We start from the raw sequence: 22,190 nt of genomic DNA, 5'->3' as shown, positions 1-22,190 counted from the left end.
CCAGTTCAAGGAGACAAAAAAAAAAAAAAAGAAAGAAATAGAAGAAATTCATATTGAAAAGGAAAAGGTAAATCATAGTTAGCCCCAGTAGCATGATTATTCATGTAAAAAAATTGATGAAGTTCACCAAAGTTACTAGAACTGTAAGTGAAATTGACAAGGTGGTAGGACACCAGCTCTAATCATAAAAATCAATTGCATTTTTCCTATGCCCACGATAAAAAGTTAAAATAGAAATACTACTTACAGTAGCATTAAAAATATGAAATGTTATAGTACTTTTAAACTGAAAGCTGCCAACCATTCATGAGAAAAGTTAAAGATTTAAAAAAAAAAGTGGATGGGTGGGGGGAGATATGCCATACATATTGGTTGGAAGACTCAATATTAAGAAGCTATTTCTTCCTAAATTCAATATATTTATCTCATTCTCAGTCAAAAGCCCAACAGGCTTTTGTTGTTGTTGTAGAAATTGACAAGTTGACTTACACAGAAAGGCCAGGTGCAGAGAATAGCTAAACATTTTGAAAAAGAACAAAATTGGAAGATGAACACACCTGATTTCAAGGCTTATTATAAAGCTACTGTAATAAAGACAGTGTGGCATTGGCATTAAGAGTCACAAATAGCTCTGTGCAGGCTGAGGTGTAGCTCAGTGGTATACTACTTGTTTAGTATGTGTAAAGCTCTGGGTTCAATCCCCAGCCCTGGAAGAAAGTATACAGAACAGAATAGAAAACAGAGAATCCATAAATATATTATAATAATTTGAGGCAAAGACACAAAAGTAAATCAGGAAATAAAGGGTAGGTTTTTTTTCAACAAATAGTACCAGAAAAAATGGATACCCATTTTCAAAAAAAACTTCAAACTATACCTTATATTATATACAAAAATCAACTCAGAATGTACCATGGACCTAAATAGAAAGACCAACATAGGAAACTTCAATGAGAAAATACTTTTGTGGCCATAGCTTAGGCAATGATATCTTAGCCCCATAGCAATAGCAAATCCATAAAATCCTGATATATTGAACTTCAACAAAATCCAAAATCTCTGCAGTTTGAATGACATTCGTTAAAGAGAATGAAAAGCAAAGCATAGACAAAGTATTTATAAAACACTTATCTGAGAGAATTTTGACCCAGAATATATAAAGAACTCTTAAAAACTCATTAAGAAAACAAACTCAAATTTTTTTTAAGGGGTAAAACTTTTGAACAGGCACTTTATTAAATAAGATACATTGATGTCAATTAACTACATCAAAAGATGTTCACCGACATTGGTCACAAGGGAAATGCAACTGAAAGCCACAATAAAATACCACTACCACTTATTAAAACGGCCAACATTAAAAGAACTTGACCATACCAATTCTTGGCAAAGATGTGGAGCAATTGGAATTCTAATACTTGGCTGATGGGAATTTTAAAGGGAACAACCCCTTTAGAAAATCTTTGGCAGCTTTATAAAAAGTCAAGCTCTCACTATATGATCCAGCCATCCCATTCATAAATGTAGCCAAAATAATAAAAGCATGTGTACATACAAAGACTTGTACATGAATGTTCATAGCACTTTGATTTATAACAGCCCAAAACAACAGTCCAGACATTCACCAAGAGGTGAGTGGATGGAATGATTGTGTGGCATATCTGAAAGGCCAAGGTTCATCGTCGGAGATTAAAATGCACACACACACATAGCAGTGACAAAGATGAAGCGTCAGTTATCTTAAACCAGGAAGCTCCCGGGGCCAATCATAGTAAAGGTCAGGTCATCACCAGGGTGCACACAGGTCCGCTTTGCATTAGATTCATGGGGATCACTATGATCATTGAATTCATGAACACATTCAATCTGTTCACTAATGCGGAAGATGGGAGGACCAATTAGAAAATTTTCAAAACAACTTGTTATCCGCCCACTGGCAACTTGCCTGCCGCCATGTCTGAAAGGCCTGGGGAGTTCTCAGGGAGACTCCCAACATTATCCTTATGATGGAAAGCTACTCTGCACTGCAGGGAATGAGCTCAGCAACAAAATGGATAAATCTCAAAATAAGTGTGACAGTAAAAAAAGCCAGAAAAAAAAAGGAAAAACAAGCACATGTTATATGATTCTATATACCTATTTAAAATTCTAAAAAATGGAAACTGGTCTATAATGATATAAAGAAAATAGGGGAGGGAGGGGGGATGGAAAGGAGAAAAAAGCAAGGCAAAAGAAAATTTGGGGACATATGTGGATATGTTCACTGTCTTCATTTCATGAGTATGATATATGAATCCATGAGTTTCATGGATTTATTTAGTTGGTTAGTGTTATGGTTTGGATGTGAGGTACCTCCCCAAAGCTCACTGTGAGACAATGCAAGAGGGTTCAGAAAGGAAATGACTGGGTTGTGATTAACACAATCAGTGCATTAATCTCCTGATGGTATTAACTGAGTGGTAACTGGAGGCAGGTGGGATGTGTCTGGAGGAGGTGGGTCATTTGGGGCATGGCTTTGGGGTATATTCATACTTGAAAGTGCAGATCTCTCTCTCTCTCTCTCTCTCTCTCTCTCTCTCTCTCTGCTTTCTGATCATCACGTGAGCTGCTTTCCTCTGCCACATTCCTCCACCATGATGTTCTGCCTCACCTTGAGTCTCAGGGAATGGAGCCTGCTCTCTATGGAATGAAACCTCTGAAACCATGAACTCCTAAATAAACTTTTCCTTCTCTAATATTATTCTGGATGGGTCTTTTAGTCACAGCAGTGAAAAAGCTCACTAAAACAGTTATGTCCAGTAGTCCCTCTGTATCCATGAGGGATTGGTTCCAGGATCTTCCAAGGAGAACCAAAACCATGGGTGCTCAAGTTCTTTTGTATAAATGGTAAAATAGTTGCATATAATCTATAGGCCCCAACTTGTATACTTTAAATCATCTCTAGGTTACTTATAATACCTAGTATAGTAGAGATGTTATGTAACTGATTTGTCCAAGGAATAATGAACAAGAAAAAATTTGGATGTGTTTGGGGTAGAAGCAATTTTCCCCCAATACTTTCAATCTGCAAGTGTATTGGATGCAGAACCCACAAACATGAAGAGCTGATCATTTTTAATCCTCTATCAGATATGTATTTTATTATTATTTTTATTTTTAAATGTATTTTATAAATATACATGTATATATAAATACACATATCAAAACTTAACAAATTGCTGTCTTTTTTTGGAGTTTGAAAAATCCAATACTTTGGTTATTCTTTTTTTTTTTTTTTACTTAAGTTATTCTTGAATTATGCATTTCTATTTATTTTAGAGTACATAAAGTGACTGGGAAAGCAAATTTTCAGTTCCCTTCTATAATATGATCATTTTTTTAAAAAGGCATAGATTTGAAATATGTGCAGTTTATTGTATGTCAATAGCTCAATAAATGTATATTTTCAAAAGAAAAAAAATGAGTCTGGGTCAGAAGCTTCCTCTATCTCTGCAGGCCTCAAAAATGTAACCCAGCCTATTGTATTTATCCCCAAAATTCTTCCTTTTACATTCAATTCTGGCAATCAGGAAATGACTGAAAATGTAGCAATTTCTCTGTGGAAATTTTCAGTCTGCTTGTTGAGGGGACCTACATGAACCCTAAAAATAAAGAAGCTGGACAGAGTCCCTCCTGAAGGCCACTTATCTATGGCAAGTTCAGCCTCCTTTCTCTGACCTAGTATGCTCTGGCTTGGCTTCAAATCTTTGCCCAGCGTCTGTGGGTTTTTCAAGGGCAACGAGAGACAAAACAACAGAAGAACATCTACTTTCATTTCAAAATAAAGTGGAAACTCTGTCATGAACTCAGCCATCTCACATTTGGATGAAGCCCAAGGAAGCCTTAATCTTCGGGCTAGATGGGGGTTTTTGTCTCAAGGATTTTCCATTAAACCAGCAGGGAGTACAAACATAAAAGGGAAGGGTGAGCATATTCCAAAGACAAAGGGAAAAGGCCATTGCAAAGGAAGAGGAAAAAGAAAATGTGTCGGTGCTAGGGATGGAAACTAGGGCCCCACACACGCCTAGCGCATGCTCTACCACAGAGCTACCCACCCCCACTTTTTACTTGCCAGCCTCCATGAGTGTTTCCAGACTTCTCTTTTCCCCTCCAGAATGGTTCCATGAAAGGCTTTATATGCAGATGGAAATTATCCAGTCCTTAAACATTTAGGAAGATTTCCCAGATACCCAGAGTAATCCTGGCAGCTTAGGAACTCAATCAGAAAATTCATAGACCCAACCTAAATCCTTTCTAGGGGTTCTACGTGAATTCCCCCCTTAATCTGGGCTCAGTGGGATGGAGAATAGGACTACCTCTCTCCCCATCATACCTGTTGCAAACTTGAAAGCAATCACTAAGTCACCCTGATTTCCTTTAAATCCCTCCTGCAACAGACTGTTAGGAAATCAAAAGTGCCAAAAATATCCCCAGGAGCTATTCAGATTTCTTTAATTGTTCAGGCTTCAGTAGGAGAAACATTCCATGTGCAGCAGTCTCATTGACTGACTCTGAGCTAGCAATGTTGAAGGGAGGCAGAGACAGGGGGTCTTGCCAAACTACGGGGCCAGGGGGTAGGGGTGGGGTGGAGGGTTGATGAGCAAAGGGTTTCCATCACAGCTCTAACATAAATGGAAGCAGGATGCTCAGCATGTAGTAGGTTCCCTGGGAAGGAACGTTAAGGAAGAATCAAGGCCTCAAATGAGAGGTGTTTACCTTTCCTAGGGCTGCTGTCATAAAGGGCCATAAAGGCAGTTTCTTTCAACAACAGAAACTCACTTTCTCATCTTCCTGGAGACTAGATGTGGAAATCAAGGTATTAGCCAGGCAATGCTCCATTTGAGACTCTGTTGAGAATCCTTTCTCCTTCTAGCTTTTGGAGCTGGTCATCCATTTTTGGCCTCCCCTGGCTTGCAGCAGTATCATTCTAATCTCTATCTCGATGGTGATATGAGCCTCTATTCAAATCATCATCCCCCCTTACAAGGACTTCCTCCATATTGGATTAAAGGCCCATACTAATGATCTCACCTTCACTTGGCTGACTACAATTTCAATGACCCTTTTTTTTTTTTTTTGGTAACAAGGATTGAACTCAGGGGCACTTAACCACTGAGCCACATCCACAGCCATTTTTTAATTTTACTTAGAAATAAGGTCTCACTGAGTTGCTTAGGACCTTACTAAGTTGCTGAGGCTGGTTTTGAACTTGTGATCCTCTTGCCTTAGCCTCCTGAGCCTAGGATTATAGGCAATGCATACTGTGTCTGACCTCAGTGACCTTATTTTGAAAGAAGGCTGTATGCTAAGGTAACAGAGGTTGAGAATTCAACATATCTTTTTGGGAGATGGAATTCAACCTATTTCACATGGATGACCCTGTCACAAAGATTTGAATGGAAATGGTTTGTTGGAAGGGACAGGAAATCCTGTTCAGGGAGTGGGAAGTGAAATGAAGAAGGAAGGTAGTCACGAAAAGGTGCCACAGCCAGTCAGCTACCAGACAACTGGCTCTGGGCTATTGGAGCTTCATTCCTCTGGAGAATTCTGCAGTTTGGTGCAGAGCACACAGATCACTGATCCAATCCAAGAAGCAAAGAGCTGAGGTATTTACACACTGATCCCCATCAGCCATTGGGTGAGGCTGCTCCTGAGTGGGGTTAATTCCACAGCATTCTAGCATTCTTGCATGTTATGGCTCTGGAGAAACCCCCCGGCAGTCACAAACATTTCAGATGGAAATTGCCAGAGGACACTGACATGGCCAGGCCCCAGTGACAAGAGTAGAGCACTGACAACATCTACAGGGGCATGAAGAAAGGAGAGGCTCTGGGCCACCTCCATGGCAGATTGAATAGGCCCTAACCCTACTTTTTTTTGCTAGGGAGAGAGAATATGGAGGGTGAGGTAGGGAAAGGTAGACAAAGGAAGCTCAGAGAACTTCATTTCTCTTCTTTCTCCCATGGAAAAAGGAATACCACCCTGCTTGAGCTGTTTAAAGGTCATGTAGCAAAGTGCTAAGAGCCAAATGGTCCTAGGTCCAAATCCTGGCTCCACCACTTCCTAGCTGTGTGACACTGAGTGAGTTAGGCAACCTCACCAGGCCTCAATTTCTCCATCTGTAAAATTCAGAAGGCAGCATCCACTCCATGAAAAGACTAAAGCAGCTGAAACTCATAAAACACTTAGAAACCAGATCTGGAACAGAGTGAGCAGTTGGGAAATGTTAGCTCTTATGATTACATCTAAGGCATTTCCAGAATTATCCTTTTCAGTTCAAAATTCTGATAGTGAGATGACTCCTTGGGAGGTAATGAAATAATGAAAGGCACAAAGTAATATCAATACTAATCGTACTTTGCAGTTTAAAAAGAAATTCACTTTGACAATTTCATTTCACTTCCAATTCTGGAAATGTTTTAGAAATAATCACAAGAGATGACATTTCCCAGTGGCTCACTATGTGACAGGCATAATTTCTAGGTTCTTTATATGTTTTAAGTTGCTTCGTCCTCTTGTGAAGTGAGTGCTGCATTTTATAGATGGGGAAATGGACGCCTGGAGAAGTTACCTAACTAACTCAGTGTCACACAGTGAGGCTCTCAGGACTGATCCTCTGTTTTTTTCTGCCTTATTAATGAGAATCTCAGGATCCAATAGGTTAAGTGCTCTGTCCAGGGTCATGATTAAGCAGGACTGGGACTCAAACTTACCACTAAAGAGAAGAGAAAAGATCAGGTGCATAATGGGGTTCTATTTGTGTTTTTGGGAGACTCAACAAAGGAAAGACTTTTTATTTCTTCTCCTCTTATAAGAACACACCATAGGTCCTCTCTAGCTGTTACTATTGTAGATAACTTCATGGCCCCATTCCAAGTCCACCTCCTCTCATAAATCTTCCCTGACCACCCAGTCTGGACTGCTTGGGCTCTCTATTTCTCTGAGCACCAACTGACCCTTTCATGCATTAGGTATTCAGACACACTGCTTTGTCAGGTTGGTTAGAGATTCCAAGTGTACAGAATATGTCTTATTTCATCCTTGAAGACAGAGGGGCTCCATCTCAATACCTTTCAGTAAATACAAAATTGATATTTGATTATTTAGTTGAACAAAAATCCCACCAATTCCCAGCTTGGTACCTTGCATTTAACATGTGCTCAATAAATGCACATGAACTTCTTAACTGACCATTGAGAGGAAGGGCTGACAGTGGTATATCAAAAAATGCATATTTGATCTTTGTTTCTGATTCCTGGCACAGAGCTCCAAAATCTTTGGAATTTCCTGCATGCTAAGGTTATTTATAACCAGCCCCTTTCAAGTACTCTTGAGTTTAAGCTAATGCTGTGACCCTTGGTGGGACCCATGGATAGCTGCAGAATTGAATTAGAGGTTGGAACTGTCCCCTCACCTCTGGGGAAGGGAGATGGCCTGGAGCTTGAGATCAGTCACTAATGGTGAATGACTTAAGTCCCTAAATGATGGATTTGGAGAGCTTCCTGGAACCCAAAGAAGGCATGGAAGCTCCATGCTGCACCCCCATAGGGCCTTCCCTGGCCCTTTGCATCTCATCCATGGGCTGTTCCTTAATTGCATCCTTTATAATAAGCCAGTAATAATAGGTAAATCACTTTCCTTAGTTCTATAAGCTATTCCAGCAAATTATTGAATGTGAAGAGGGAATTATAAGAATGTCTATAATTGGTTAGTTAGAAGTATGTGAAGAAACTTGGGGGCTTGTGACTAGTATGTGACATAGGTGCAGTCTTATGGAACTTAGCCCTTATCCTCTGGGGTCTACACTAACTCTGAAAGGCATCAGAATTGAATTAAATTATAGTACACACACTTGGTATTAGAAAAAGACATTAAAATATTTAACAACCAATTATCCAGAGTAGGGGTGGGAGAAAGGCGTGATTTGTAGCATCTGTCTATTCTGGGGTATCAATATTCCCACCAGACCCAATATCAACCTACCAGCAATTAGTTGGCTCTCAGCAAGAAAGAAACCTTATTTCTGCACAGATTATCATAGAAGATCTCTATCACTGGTACTGTTTCCAAAGGCCATACTAGCTAATACCTTTTTATGTTGGGCCTCTTCTGCCTTAAACTTATAGTGCAGGGCCCATTATTAAATCAATCTTAGAACTCAGGGGAAATGTGCTTTAATGAAACCCTAAGGTGTCACAGGTGGCCTACCAATTATTCACACCTGTGCTCTCCCATACTTAATGGGACCAGGAGATGAGGCAGAGATAAGGATCCCTTCAGTGAAGAATGGAGAGGGTGACCTGTTTCTTCATAGGGCCCCTTTCCTCACCCCATTGCCCAAGACTAAAGAATGCAGCACAGGAAACAACCAGTCCAGAAATGAGATCCTCCCTGTTCTCTGTGGAACTGTTATGTACTTCTTGGACTTATAGTAAAGGTAGGGGAAGCTTTGGACAAACACTACCTCTTCTTGGACATGTCCCCTACTACAATAGTTAAGAATGCAGATTCTAAGGCTAGACTGCTTGGGTCAGTAGCATACAGACAGCTTTACTGAGCTTTCTGAATCCCACTTTCTTCATCTGTGAGACGAAGAGTCAGCATAGTACCTTGTGAGTATTACCCTTATTATTATTATTAACTATTATTGAAATCAAATTGCCTTCCTCCACTCCTGGTTACATTTAACAAAACTAAGTAACTGAAGAGGAAAAACCCAAACAACTATAATCAAGAGGCCCTTAAGTCCAATACTGACTCTCCAGCTGGATGGATTCTGTGGTGTGACCTTACCCAGCCCAAGCCACTAAGAAGATGGACATGACCCACCATCCCGGATGAAGGGGCAGGTGTGTGGAGGCACCATTGACAGAGGCCATCTCTGCAGCCTGCAGTCTGCTGCAGCTTATGCAATGCTCCACCCAGCATCCTTTCTCCTCAAATTAGGTCCAATTTCCTTGTTCTGGCCTCCAGGGAGACAGGGAACAGCTGTCCTACCTCTATAAAATAACTCTTCCAGGTCTGGATAACTATTATTAAACATCCCCCTTCACACTTCCCTTGCTCTATTATAAGATACATTAAAGGCCCTTGCTAATGGTTTGAGGTCTCCGTGAGATGGTTGCTGTTCACCCTAATTCCTCTAATAATTAGTGGTTGTAAACCACTTTGAAGATAAAAGGCATTTTATAAAAGCTAAGTCCCATTATGATTAGCTTTCCAATACTTCTTACTGATGCTGATGAGCACATCAAAGCCAGACACAGTCACAGCATGATATCTGGTGGTTAATTAGATGTATTTCAAGGCAGCTGGTATATATTAAAGAAACTGCTGCAAAATTTATCAACATTAAGAAAGTGTCCACTTTCTTCCTAATATGAACAAGCTCTTTTCAAAGGCTGTCAGCGGTGATGCCTGCAAGACAGGAGTCCGGAGAGACCCAGTGCTAATACATGCTCTGGGCCTGGAAGAGAAAGGCCCAGTAACAGCACCTGACTTTGAACATCTTATCCTTGTTGACAAGGCATGTACCATGCCTTGCTTTGTTTTGTTTTTGCAATTGTGCTGTGATATAAGCAAGTAAAGTAACACAATCCCTGCTTTATGGATGAACAAGCTTCATAAGGTCATGGATTTTCAAGACACTGACATCAGTGTGGTGTAGCAGAACACAGTTAAGGCTCAGACCTATTATCAAGGTGACATTATTGATGTTCCTTTCAAATGCTCTCAAATATTTGTGCATCCTCCCCCTGCGTCTGTGTGGTTTTGCTTCTCATTCCCGGCACCTGTGACTGTTAGAAGGTGAACCCTTAAGCTATTGAAGCCACTTTGTCCAAAGGGACAGAGCAAGAAGTACCCAGAAGCTCCTTGACCCTTCCAAATAGCTCTTAGCCAATGACCTAATTGCCTCTCAAAAGCCCCATTTCATAATACTATCCAACTTGGAACAATGAAAGCCCGGTACCCCTGTCCTCAGTGGGGACAAAGTCTGAGTTGTTTTTTTACACTCTAGAATACTTTGTAGGACAAGACAAAGGCTGGAACTTTCTGAAACTTTGCCTGAGCTCTCACTCCGTCTGACTTCTTCATCCTCCCTTACAGAGTTCTCATGGGAACTTTTCCTCCTTAAATCACCTCTCTGAGTCAATGTCTGGAAACCCATCCTAAGACAACTCTCTTGACTCCGAATTAATGAGAACATTTTGGATATTTTATATGGAATATATTCTTTCCAGCTCTCCATACACACACACACACACACACACACACACACACACACACACACACGCACACATGTGTGTGTGTGTGTGTGTGTGTGTGTGTGTTTTCTGTGTCTGCCCTATGCCTTCAACTCTTAGCTCTGTAAGCAGGATGTTCCAACTGCTTCTGGAAAAATGAATTATTATACTCTGCCCAGCCATGTGAAAGGCACTGAACCAGGGAGGGCCAAGGAAGAGACATGTTTAAGACTTTCATTTCTTTGGTGAACTTACTTATCAGAGGGACATGATTAGAGCCATGTGTGCACACCATGAAAACTACAAGAGCAAATGATTCTTGGAGTGGTACCCCCAAATGAAGCCACTTTCTAATGATTCTCCATACCATTCAATGATGGCTCATTTACTTAAATGTTTGAATCTGAAGCTACTCTTGAATATTTAAGAAAATAAAGGTCAAGATAATCCAAATGAGTAGATAATCCAAAAAAAGGAGTTTTAAAATTTAAATCTAGTTTGCATCATCATCATTATTATTGTTGTTGTTGTTGTTATTAATTTTTATAGTATCACTTTAGGAAGCTGCCTAAGAAAGTTAAGAAATCTGTCCTACAAAAATAGCTAATTAGTAATAGAGTACGAATTCAATTTTAATTTGCCTGACTCTTTAAATTTTGTTTCTTTATTGGTCACATGGGACTAATAATAAGTCTTACCTTGCAGAATCTTTGTGAGGATTAAACAAAAATAATGTGTATAGCCTACCAAAATACCTGTTACAATAAGCACTACAGAGTAATTGGCATTATTAGTCCCAAGTGGAATATCATTGATCCCCAGGGTATCCCTATAATTTGGATGTGGCTTGTGCCCCAAAGGTTCATATGCTGGAAGCTTGGTCTCCAAAGCAACAGCATTGAGAGGTGGTGGGTCCTTCAAGCAGTGGGACCTAGTGGGGGGTGAAGGGATGAACACTGGCCCCTTGGGATGGTTTGGGTCTCACAGAGTAGACTAGCTGCCCCCGGAGCAGGTTTCAATAAAAAAATGGAGCCCGGCCCCTCCCTCTTGTTTCCTCTCCCACCATGTGACCTCTGTGGGTCCCACATGTTCTTGTCGTGTGATGCTATCAGCCACAAAGCCCTCACCAGAAACTAATGCTTGTACCCTGCTCTTGGACCTCCAGATCTGTGACCAAACCTCTCTCCTCTTTCATTTGTAAAGAAACCAACCTTGCATAGTTTACTTCAGCAATACAAAGCAGACTAAGATAGGCAATTTATATGTATATTTTAAAAGATACATAATACCACACCAATTTCCAGGAAACCATTAAATAAACCCATGAAACACCTAAAATGCAGACCTGATTGTTACTTTCAGGATGTATCTTAAACACACAGGACAACTACTATCTCCTTAGTGCCATCTCCCATCTCCCCTCCCACATTCTCTTCCCTCCAAATTATTTCCTCTTCCCTCCACTCTTTGGTGCCTTGGCATTTTCAAACATATGCCTACTCATCTGGCATTCCCTGGCCGTCTGTCTGAGCTAAGTCCTACTAAGACTTAATGTCTTAGTCCATTTAAGCTGACATGACATTTAAGCTGTGCCCTGAAGGTTCACATGTTGGAAGCTTGGGTGGCCTTTAAACAACAGAAATGTATTTCTCACAGTTCTGGAGGCTGGAAGTCTGAGGTCAGGTGCCAGCATGGTTCTCATCAGAACCTTTTCCAAATGGCCGGCTGCTGACACCTCACAGGGTCCTCACATGGTAGAGGGGGACTTGGGAGTTTTCCTAGTTCTCTTTTATGAAGGTACAAATCTAATTTATGAAGGTAGTCCTCATGACCGCATTGCCTCTCAAAAGCCCCATTTCATAATACTATCCAACTTGGGGGTTAGGTTTCAATGTATGCATTTTAGAGGATACCATTATGATTCAGTCCATATAGCACTCTGCCCCAGGTACCTCCCAAATTCAAGCCGTTCTCACATGCAAAATACATTCATTCTAACCCAGCAGCCTCAAAGGTCTTAATTTGTTCCAGCATCCACTCAGTTTGATGAATTCAAGTTCTCAAATCTAAGAACTCACTGTCTGAGCTCACGAACAGAGTGGCCTGCATAGCCACAGGTTCTGCATCAGCAGCCCGAACAAACCAAGAACGGAAAAATATCTTAAAAATACTGAACCCATTATTCCCTAAATAATACAGCATAACCACTATTTACATATCATTTGCATTGTTTTAGGCATTATAAGTTCTCTGGATGTGATTTAAAGTATACATGAGGATGTGAGTAGGTTACAGGAAAATACTATGCCATTTTTATATAAGCAACTTGAGTATCTGCAGATTTTGCTATCTGCAGGGGTCCTAGAACCACTTCCTTCTGATGCTGAGGGACAACAGTTATTTAAAGCAGCAAGAATGGCAGAATGTAGGGCCTGGAATTGTGAGGCCTTTGGAGGCAGATCAAACATGCTGCAGACTGTCTATCTCTCCTTCCTCACTCACCTGTGGCTCCCTGCTCTCTGAGAACTGGTAATCTCTTCACTTCTGGAAGGCGCTTTTGCTACTGGTGATTTGAACTCCACCTAGGAAACACAGAAGAGATGAATCACATCTTGCTTTCCACTGGGGACCACGGTGCAAGGGGCTTCCTGGAAATTTGGGGAAAACTGGTGAGAAACACCCCTCCTAGCAGGGTTGCAATGTCCCAGAAAAAAAGGGCCTTGTCCCTTCCTCTTACAGGCTTTGAAGAGAAAGATAAGAAGGCTCAGGTGTAGCACTGGTCAGTCTGCTTAGCAACCCCAAATCTGGAGCCTGTGTCTAGGCTGATGAGGTCAGAGCCTTGTGCAGGAGAAGTAAGTAGACTAGGGACAAACTGATCACCCCTTCCCAGGAGCACCACCTCTCAGCAAGTTTCCTTTTTCTTGCATCCAATCCCATAGATGCTGTTTGCACCGCTGAAGTTTTGAAGACAGAGACTAGAATTGTGGCCAGACTCACTTCCAAAAGAAAGAAATGCAGTGGGGTTATGAGAAAGTCTAAGGGACCCACAAAGAGAGCAAGCTAAAAGTGATTGCTATGATTTAGTTGTGGTTTGTCCCGCAAGGGTTCATGTTTTGGAAACTTGGTCCCCAGTGTGGAGATATTGAGAAGTGGTGGGACCTTAAGAGGTGGAGTCTATTGGGAAGTCACTGGGGATGGCGCCTTCAAAAATAATTTATTCTTGTGGTACCCTGAGTTGGTTCTCACAAGAGCAAGTTGTTATAAAATCTGGAGCCTGACCCTAAATCACTTTCTGGTTTCTGTCTTGCCGTGTGATTTCTTATTTTCACATGTTCTCCCTCCATGATGCCATCTCTGTTAATGTGACCTAGCCAGGGGAACCTTGCCAGAGCCAATAGCATGCTGTTTGGACTTTCAGCCTCCAATTGGTGAGCTTAATAAACTTCTTTTCTTTATAAAGTACCCAGCACCACGTATTGTATTATAATAACAGAAATAGACTAATACAGCATCAGAGGAGGAACAGGCTTTGGCTCAGGGAGAAGACAAACCTTCTTGACTAGAGCAATTTGAGGGTTTCAAGACTGAACTAGGAAAGGAACTTTGCAGAATACTTTGCTTCATGATCTAGAGGCATGTTTGAAAAGACTGGAGATAGCAATAGTGATTGCAAAGGACATTAGAATTATCTATCCCATTGTATGCTAAGGCCAAAGTTCAACCCACACTAGATCTGACAGACCAAATATATATATATATGTCACCATTGAATACAGCCTTGGTGGAGTTCATGTACACAATCCACCTGAGGAATATTCTTCAAGTACTTCTCATTCTATATGAGGTAACAGAGTGCTTGAGTGTTCTTTTGTTTATTCAATGAATATTTACGAGGTGCAAACCCTCCTTTGGGTATCAAAAGATTAGTAATAGGCAAGTTTAGCAAATGTTGTCTTCATGGAGCTTATATCATAGGAGAGAGATAGGCAATAAACACCAGACACTATCAGATAATGAAATGTACTTGCAGAAGATAACCCCTTCTTTAAGCCCCCTGGGGTACCCACTCCAGTCTCCTGACCCACTGGCATTTCTACTAGGATGCTGCAGCAGCCACAGAGGGGAGGCTCCACCCTCTAGTTGTTTCCCAGACAGGAGCCCACAGCAAAGCCAGGGGAGTAGAAGGACAGGAAGAGATTGCTGCCCTGTCCTGCCCATAGCTGCCAACTCCTCGGATCTTATTTAGGAAAAAAAAAACAAAAACTATTTTGGCCAAACATACCATGTTAAAAGTATTATTTCTAGATGGTAATCCTAAGAAATTATTTTTATTTTCTTCTGAATCTTCTAACTTTTTTATTCTTACAATTTATTGTGTTTGCCATAAGGAGAGAAAAACATTTTTCAATGATTGGTATACCCTAACTAAATTAAGAAGAAATACATTTGAACTAGTAGGCAGGGAGCAGATCTTGGAGTGATGAATAACATTTCACTATGCCATTTTAAGGTTTATGAAGCAATTTCAAAAACATATTTCCTTCAACTTGCAAGACTTTCTCAAGGTCACATAGAAAATAAACCTTAGCACAGGAAAATGATCTGCAGGTCCCCGATTCCTAGGCCATTATGTTTTCCATTAGTGCACAGCTCGTCTGTAGCTGACCTTACTTCTCTTCACAGATGAAGCAGATGAAGCCCCGAGAAAGCTGCTGAGCACCCTAGGTCCTAACTCTCCTCCTTCCAACCATGCCCTCTCCTCCAGAAGCCAAACTGATTCATACAGAACTAGTTTGTACTAAGCACCTGCCAGGCACTGTACTGGGTACTTGGAGTAATTGCAATAAAAGAAAGTTACGAGGTATTATGCAAGTGACCAGCATCAAAGGAGGCTGACTTGTATGGGGGCATAACCCCCTCACTTGGTCCAGCCATGTATTGTCACTGATTGAACCAAGACAGGTCAGACAGATACTCTAAAATGAAGACTGATTACCAAAAGCCTGCCTGATTCTTAAAGGTAGTCTATTTTAGATGGAGAGATATGCAAAGCCAAATGAAAAGTTAATTAAAGACATGGCGTACACTTGCAATCATGAAACAGCCCCCTTATGCTCTCTCTGGAACTTGGTGGGGCTTACCAACCAGATCATTAGAGAGGTCCCAAGTCCACACATCATGGTCTCTGGGAGAGGTCACAGGAGGCTGAGAATGGAAAGAAAGAGTACAACCAGACAGAAAGTATGTCGCTAACAATATAAGGCAGAGACACAGCTTTCAATACTACAGGACATTGGGGTGGATAGGATGGGAGAAGGCAGCTGAAATGTCAGGATCCATTTCTGTGAGGGAGGTGAGACTCAGAGTGGGCCCCAGAGACTGAAATGGATTCAGATGGTCTTCATGGTAACCCCATTCAGCAAGACCAGGGAAGGCTTAGCACAGTCTTTGGGCTTCTCTTTCCTGAGGCTGGTGGCTGGATTTCTGGCCCCTCTCCCATCTTGGGTCTTGGTTGGTGGTGAGGGCTGGGGTCCCTCCATCCTGTCTACAGGTTTTTAGGTGTCTCTCTGCCAGGAGTGCTGCTAGAACTCCAAGATTGATGAGGACCCCTGACAGTACTGGGCAAATCAACTAGTGCTGACGATGCCTGGCCGGTTAGTTTGCACACAGGCTGGGTTTTTTTTTTTTTTTTTAAGAGAGAGAGAGAGGAGAGAGAGAGAGAGAGAGAGAGAGAGAGAGAGAGAGAGAGAGAGAGAGAGAGAGAGAGAATTTTTAATGTTTTATTGTTTAGTTCTCGGCAGACACAACATCTTTGTTGGTATGTGGTGCTGAGGATCGAACCCGGGCCGCACGCATGTCAGGCGAGCGCGCTACTGCTTGAGCCACATCCCCAGCCCACACACGCTGGGTTTTTATTGCAGTATTCCTATAAGCAAACCTCAAAAACTTCCAGGTGCTGGGGCCCAGTGGGGACAGAAAATTCAAGGTATTGGAGTTTGCCGGAGCTATCTCTGCAATCTGGGCTAATGTGAGCTCCCTGGCACATAATCTAATGAACAATTACAACAATAATTATCACACCATGAATGACAGCCAACTTTCATCTACAAAGTCTACAAAGATGTTTGTAATCTATGCCTATCATTTATGAGTTAATGTCTTAGTTTGTAACACACAAACATTATTATATGACTTTCAAAGACTATACTATCTTATTGTAATAAAAACATGCCAGCTGTTATAGATCCTGGCTGACAGCTGTTGGAGGGCTGGGTCTGGAGATGCTACATGTCTTATATATAGCCTTCCATGTGACAATCATCCTCAATGGCACTTTAGTCTCCAAAGCATTCCCACTTGGTACAGAGACCTTTGAAAGGCCAATGAGAGCCTTAGATGAAGACTCAGGAGCTTGGGCTCAGTTCCCATGTTGCCATGGATGAACCTAAGTCTGTGTTTTCTTTCTGTTAAGAACAAATGGGGAAACGTGAAAGGAATGGAGGAACTTTAGATAGGGCAATGGGGAGGGAGGGGAATGGAGGGGGCATGGGGGTAGGAAAGACAGTGAAATGAGTTAGACATCATTACCCTAAGAACATGTATGAAGATACGAATGATGTAGAAATGTATACAACCAGTGACTTGAAAAAATGTTGCTTTATATGTGTAATATGAAATGAATTGCATTCTGCCATCACATATAACAGATTAGAATAAATAAATAATTTAATGAAATTTTTAAAAAGAACAAAATACTTTGGATTTAGATGGCTCTGGGTTCAAGCTTTCACTCACTACCTGTGTGAGCCTCACCAAGTAATCGAACTTCTCCGAGCCTGTTTCCTCCTTAAACATGGATAATAACAGCACCTTTTTGTAAAAGTCACTGTGAAGATTACAAGATTCACAGCTCAAGATGGGCTTAGTGCACAGTGGGGTCCATACTAAGTGCTAACTATGTGCTAATTATGTTATTGTTTCTGTTAGAGGACAAGGCACAGTGCACCTACAGCCTAGGTCAGAACCTGTGGCATAGAATCCTCCCTCTTTTGGCATGAAATCAGCAAGCTCTAGCAGGGTGGGGCTGAGGCCCCAGGAGAGGGCACCTGTGTGGGGAAGGCAGCCTCTCCCTTGAGCAGCAGGGCTTGTAGGGAAGCGCTTCCTGCATCTGGTACAGATGGCAGGGGCCTGATCCTCATCCCTAGAATTTCATTGTCCAATGCAGTAGTCACAAGCCACATGAGGCTATTGAGCATTTGACATGGGGCCAGTCCAAATTGTTATGCAAGAGTAAAATGCATCCCAGGTCTCAAAGTCTGAGTTCTAAAGAAAGGAATGTAAAAATCTCACTCATTTTTAATGATAAAAAATTATCAAGCCAAAATGATGATGTGTTGGGTATGGTGGGTTAAATCACATGTGGTTAAGATTGATTTCAACTCACTTTTTTACCTTCTTCATCTGGCTATTAGACACTGAAAGCTGGACATGTGGCTCAGGTCGCCTTTCCACTGCACAGTGCTAGTCGGGACTGTGAGCTCCAGGAAGGCAGAGACTTGTTCAGATCCCTGCTGTCACCCCAGCACCTGGAATGACTTCTGAATGAAGGGGTGATCCAGTGAGTGTGTGAGGCCCAGGGACAAGCTTATAAGAAGCCAGGGGTCACACTTGAGCAAATGGGGACAACTCCTGGGCCGGTTTGATTATGTAAAGATGAGGAAACAGGCTGTAAAGATAATAAGAACTTGTCCCCAGTCAGAATTTAAATTGAACACATCTTAACCTATGCTCTTGCTACTGAATCCCATTACCTCCCAGAGTCACGATAGAGTTACAGAAAGAAAACTATATTTAGAATTTAAAAAAATAATAAATCACATTCCCTCAGGTTACCCTTTTTGATCTAATCTTGTGTATATCACCTGGCTTTCTTGGGTCTTGGCTTCTTAGGTCCTCATTGGTATCCCATGTAAAAACCACAGTTTCTGTCCATCTCTTTTTAATGATGTAGAGCCGTAGGAAACTCCGTCCTAGAAGGTATCTCAAAGGCTGAGCCCTGCATCCTTCCTAATTCTCCTTTCCTCTCTTTCTTGCTCCAAAAACTGCTCTCTGACAGAGGTTTCTTTGCATCACACATATAAGTGATTGTTTATCTTAGAGTTCTCTTTGATTTAACTTGATTTCTGATGTTTTCCATCAGAAGTCAAAAACTTGCAGACTCTTCCCTTGATCCCATAATGAAATTTCCTAAGAGATATTTAGTTCTAGAAACAGCCTGATACTACCCTCCCTTTCAAGAAAAAAAAAAATCTAAAATAACAAGCATCCTGCCATATTCAAATAAACATCTCAGGTGGAAAGTGGATCTGTCTCCCTTATATCTGCTTTTAAAGCTCTGTTGCCATCCATACAGATTTAAATGTCCTACATTGAGGTCCTTAGCATACCACCAGCCTCTCATGTTTCCACACATGTCTTGAAGGGATTCTGATGCTGTGTTAGCATTTTCTTCTATTTATTTCCCCAAATTGTTCTTTCTTGAGTTCTCTGATTTGCTTTCACCTGTGGCTGTTGAGTTCATTCCCCACTGACTTGGTCCCAGACTCCCCACATTGAGATTTTTGGAAAAGAATTTCCAATCCTAACTCAAGAGCCTCTTGAATTTTATGTCTAAGCAAAGAATGTGTTGGAGCCCAAATTGACTCCTCGGGGAAGAACATCTCACCTACTGGCCCTAGGTAAAATATTCACTCTACTTCTGATCAGGGAATAAGGAAAGATTTGCCAGAATCAACTGTGTCACTGAGGCAGAGCCATTTTTCAACATGCCTGATGCAGGATGCAGATCCCACTTAAGCACTTGCCTGTGACTCGGCGACTTATTGAGTCATTACAAATTTTTGATCCCTTTCTCCAGACTCCTAGCAGAGAGTTGACTGCCCAGCACTTGCTGGTGCTTAAAGAATGTGAGTCTCCAAAAGCAGCCAGTATGGGATCAGCAAATCTGCTTCCTCCAAATAATAATCTGCTGAATTCCAAAGCCAAACCAATTCACCCAGTGTCTTGACTCAGAGACAGAGGGACTCCTGGTACAAGATATTGTGTTTAATAACAGATAAAAAAGCAAGGGCCGCGTTATCCTTGCTCTCAAGTAGTTTACAGTCTGAGATTATTATCTAATTGAGACTAATGACAATTGAGATCATTATCTAATTGAGATTATTATCTAATTGATAATTAGGTAGAATAAGAAAGGATAATAAGAAGTGTTGTGTGTGTGTGTGTGTGTGTGTGTGTGTGGTGTGTGTGTGTGCATGCACATGTGCACACGTGCAACTGTAAAAAGACTAGGAGGAAATATGGGAGAGTGTTAGCAGTGGTTATCTTTGTTTTTCAGCTTAGGGTGATATTTATTTTCTTCTTTACTGTTAGCTATATTCTCTGGGTTTATTTCACAATAAACATTTATTGCTTTTACAATAAAATTTGTTTTGAAAAATTGGAACAAATGATAAAGAACAATGGTTTGGGTGATGGATTAAGACTACGGAGTTAAGAATAGAAATGGAACCACAATATGACCCAGCTATACCTTGGTATTTATCCTAAAGAATTAAGGTCAGCACACTACAGTGATACATGCATACCCATGTTTATAACAGCACAATTCACAATAGCCCAATCATGGAACCCAGCCTAGGTGTCCATCAAAGGAGGAGTGAATAAAGAAAATGTGATATATATTTTAGAGTTTTATTCAGTCATAAGGAAGAATGAAATTGTGTCATTTGCAGGAAAATGGATGGAACTTCAGACCATTATGTTAAGTAAGGTAGCAAAAATCAGAAAGTCAACAGTCATATGCTTTCTCAAACATGTGGGAACTAGAGAGGAAACAGGAACAGAGAGGTGGCTGGGGGATGTCTCATGAAAACTGAAGGGAGAACAATAAAGTAGAGAAAAGGCATCAGGGAAGAAGGAGGGGAGGGAGGGAGAAAATACTGGGGAATGATATTGACCAAATCATATTGTTCTCTTGTGTGCATGTATGAATATGTAACAAGGAATCCCACCATTGTGTACAACTATAATGCACCAATAAAAACATGGGAAGTGGGAGTGAAGGGGAGACTGTGGAATTAGGGGTAAGCACATGGGCCTGCAGAGTAGTTAGTAAGAATTGGGCAGTGAAAAGATGAGGAAGAGGATTCCAAGCAAGAGGAACAGTGAGCGATGGCCTCAGGCTACAGGGAGCGGGGGAGGTCCAAGTCCAAGTCTGTGCAGCATGTTTGGGGGAATGTGAGCACTGGCCTAAGGACAGAGTGAGAGGTAGGCCTGGGAGGGCAGGACAGCCTCAAAAGGCATGCAAGGGACTTAGCTCTTCACTCTCGGTGTTCCCATGGCTCCTTGTGTTTGTTCCTAGCGGGCCACTTATTACACTACATTATATTTGGTTGTAAATATGTCTGTTCTACTAAATTCTTAACTCCCCAAAGTCAGGGATCATGGTTCATCCATTATGGAACCACAGTGCCCAGCACAGGAACTAGCATAAAACAGTCAACAAAATCTTGGATGAATTGAATTCTAACAAGGTTACTTCTTCATTCGTATGTAATAAGGAGACATCATGAATTTCACTACCTAATGTACTTCAAGGACATTAATATGGGAATATGTGCCAGGCACTGTGCTAGGTGCCATAACTGTTTTAATGGCTCTGACCTAAAACCCTGTGAGATATTCTCCACATTCATTTACACATGATGCTCAGAAAGGTCAAGTAAACTACCTATCAGCAGACAGTAATTACAGAGGCCAGGGCAGGCTGAAGGCAGTGTGAAGGCTGGGGTCAAACAGAGAAAAGTAAGAAGATCCGGCCAGTGAGAGGCTGTGGGAACCTAGACCATTCAGAGAACAGAGTGAGGGAAAGCTGGGCAGGCAGTGCTGCAACTGAGAGCCCATAAGTTCCTTAGCTGTGCCTCAAGCACATCTAGTATCTCTGCTGGCCACCTAGGGACAAACGGCATCAAAAGGGACTCACCCTTTATACTTAGAATAGCTCCAACCTACAAGATGCAGGACTTGTAGAAAGAAGCTCCCATCAGGCTGTGAACAGTTACCCTCCCTTCTCCTATCCACTGAAAGTCAATATTGATAAAGCTGGCCCTGATCACAAATGCAAACCAATTCCCCAGCCCAATCAAAACAGATCAGGGTGTCAGAAGTGGTTTCTAGACCTTGAGAACTGACTAGGCAATCCCCATCAACTTCCTCACCTTCCCATATCTGTAAATGTACTGGGCTGGACAAGGTGACTTTTAAGACCCTCCAGTCTAGGTCTGTGACTGTACATTCTCATGGGCTTCATGTTCCTCCTTAACATTTCTATGGCCATAATAATTAATTCCATGTGTTAGTAGTTAATATCTGTTTTCTCTACTAGACTGTGGGCCCTCTGGGCCAGGGCCTATCTGTCTTGTTCCCAGCATCTTTCAAGAGTGTGAGCATGAAGTAGCATTCCATGTCTGTCAACAGCAGATGGCTGGTTTCTGGCCTGGTTTTACCTAGAGGCCACTTTTTCTCTCCATGGTTCAGGAGATCCATTAATGTCACATTTACCTACCCCTCTACCTCTCTAGAAAAACCTCTTGGGTTTTCTATGAAACAGGGGGAGGTCAGCAGTGGAAGTACTGAAACCATTCATATGTTTGTGTACTCCACACACTATTTGTACAGTATTCAGAATACTCCCTTGCTCAGTTGAAACATTTTCACTGGTCCTCTGCCCTTGGGGCAGGGAAATTAAGGCCTCCATAGGGGACAACTAAATTCCCCAGTGAGGCCTAGCACCAGCAACAGTCCTCTATCCTGCTCCCTAACCCCAGTCCCACATCTCAGTTCAAG

The 22,190-nt window shown here is 41.6% G+C and overlaps 1 protein-coding gene across 3 annotated transcripts in view; it reads right to left on the bottom strand.

The window, feature by feature from the left end:
- Cracr2a (calcium release activated channel regulator 2A) overlaps positions 1-12,886 on the bottom strand; it is a 91,156-nt gene extending 78,270 nt beyond the window's left edge. For all 3 annotated transcript variants that reach the window (XM_021732199.3, XM_040281096.2, XM_040281098.2), the window contains exon 1: positions 12,786-12,886. The gene's annotated coding sequence lies outside the window, so the exon portion shown is untranslated. The remainder of the gene's footprint in view (positions 1-12,785) is intronic.
- Positions 12,887-22,190: the final 9,304 nt, after the last annotated feature.

Source organism: Ictidomys tridecemlineatus, chromosome 6 (assembly GCF_052094955.1).
Source record: "Ictidomys tridecemlineatus isolate mIctTri1 chromosome 6, mIctTri1.hap1, whole genome shotgun sequence".
NCBI classification, from domain to species: Eukaryota; Metazoa; Chordata; class Mammalia; order Rodentia; family Sciuridae; genus Ictidomys; species Ictidomys tridecemlineatus.
This window is presented reverse-complemented; position numbering and strand designations above follow the sequence as displayed.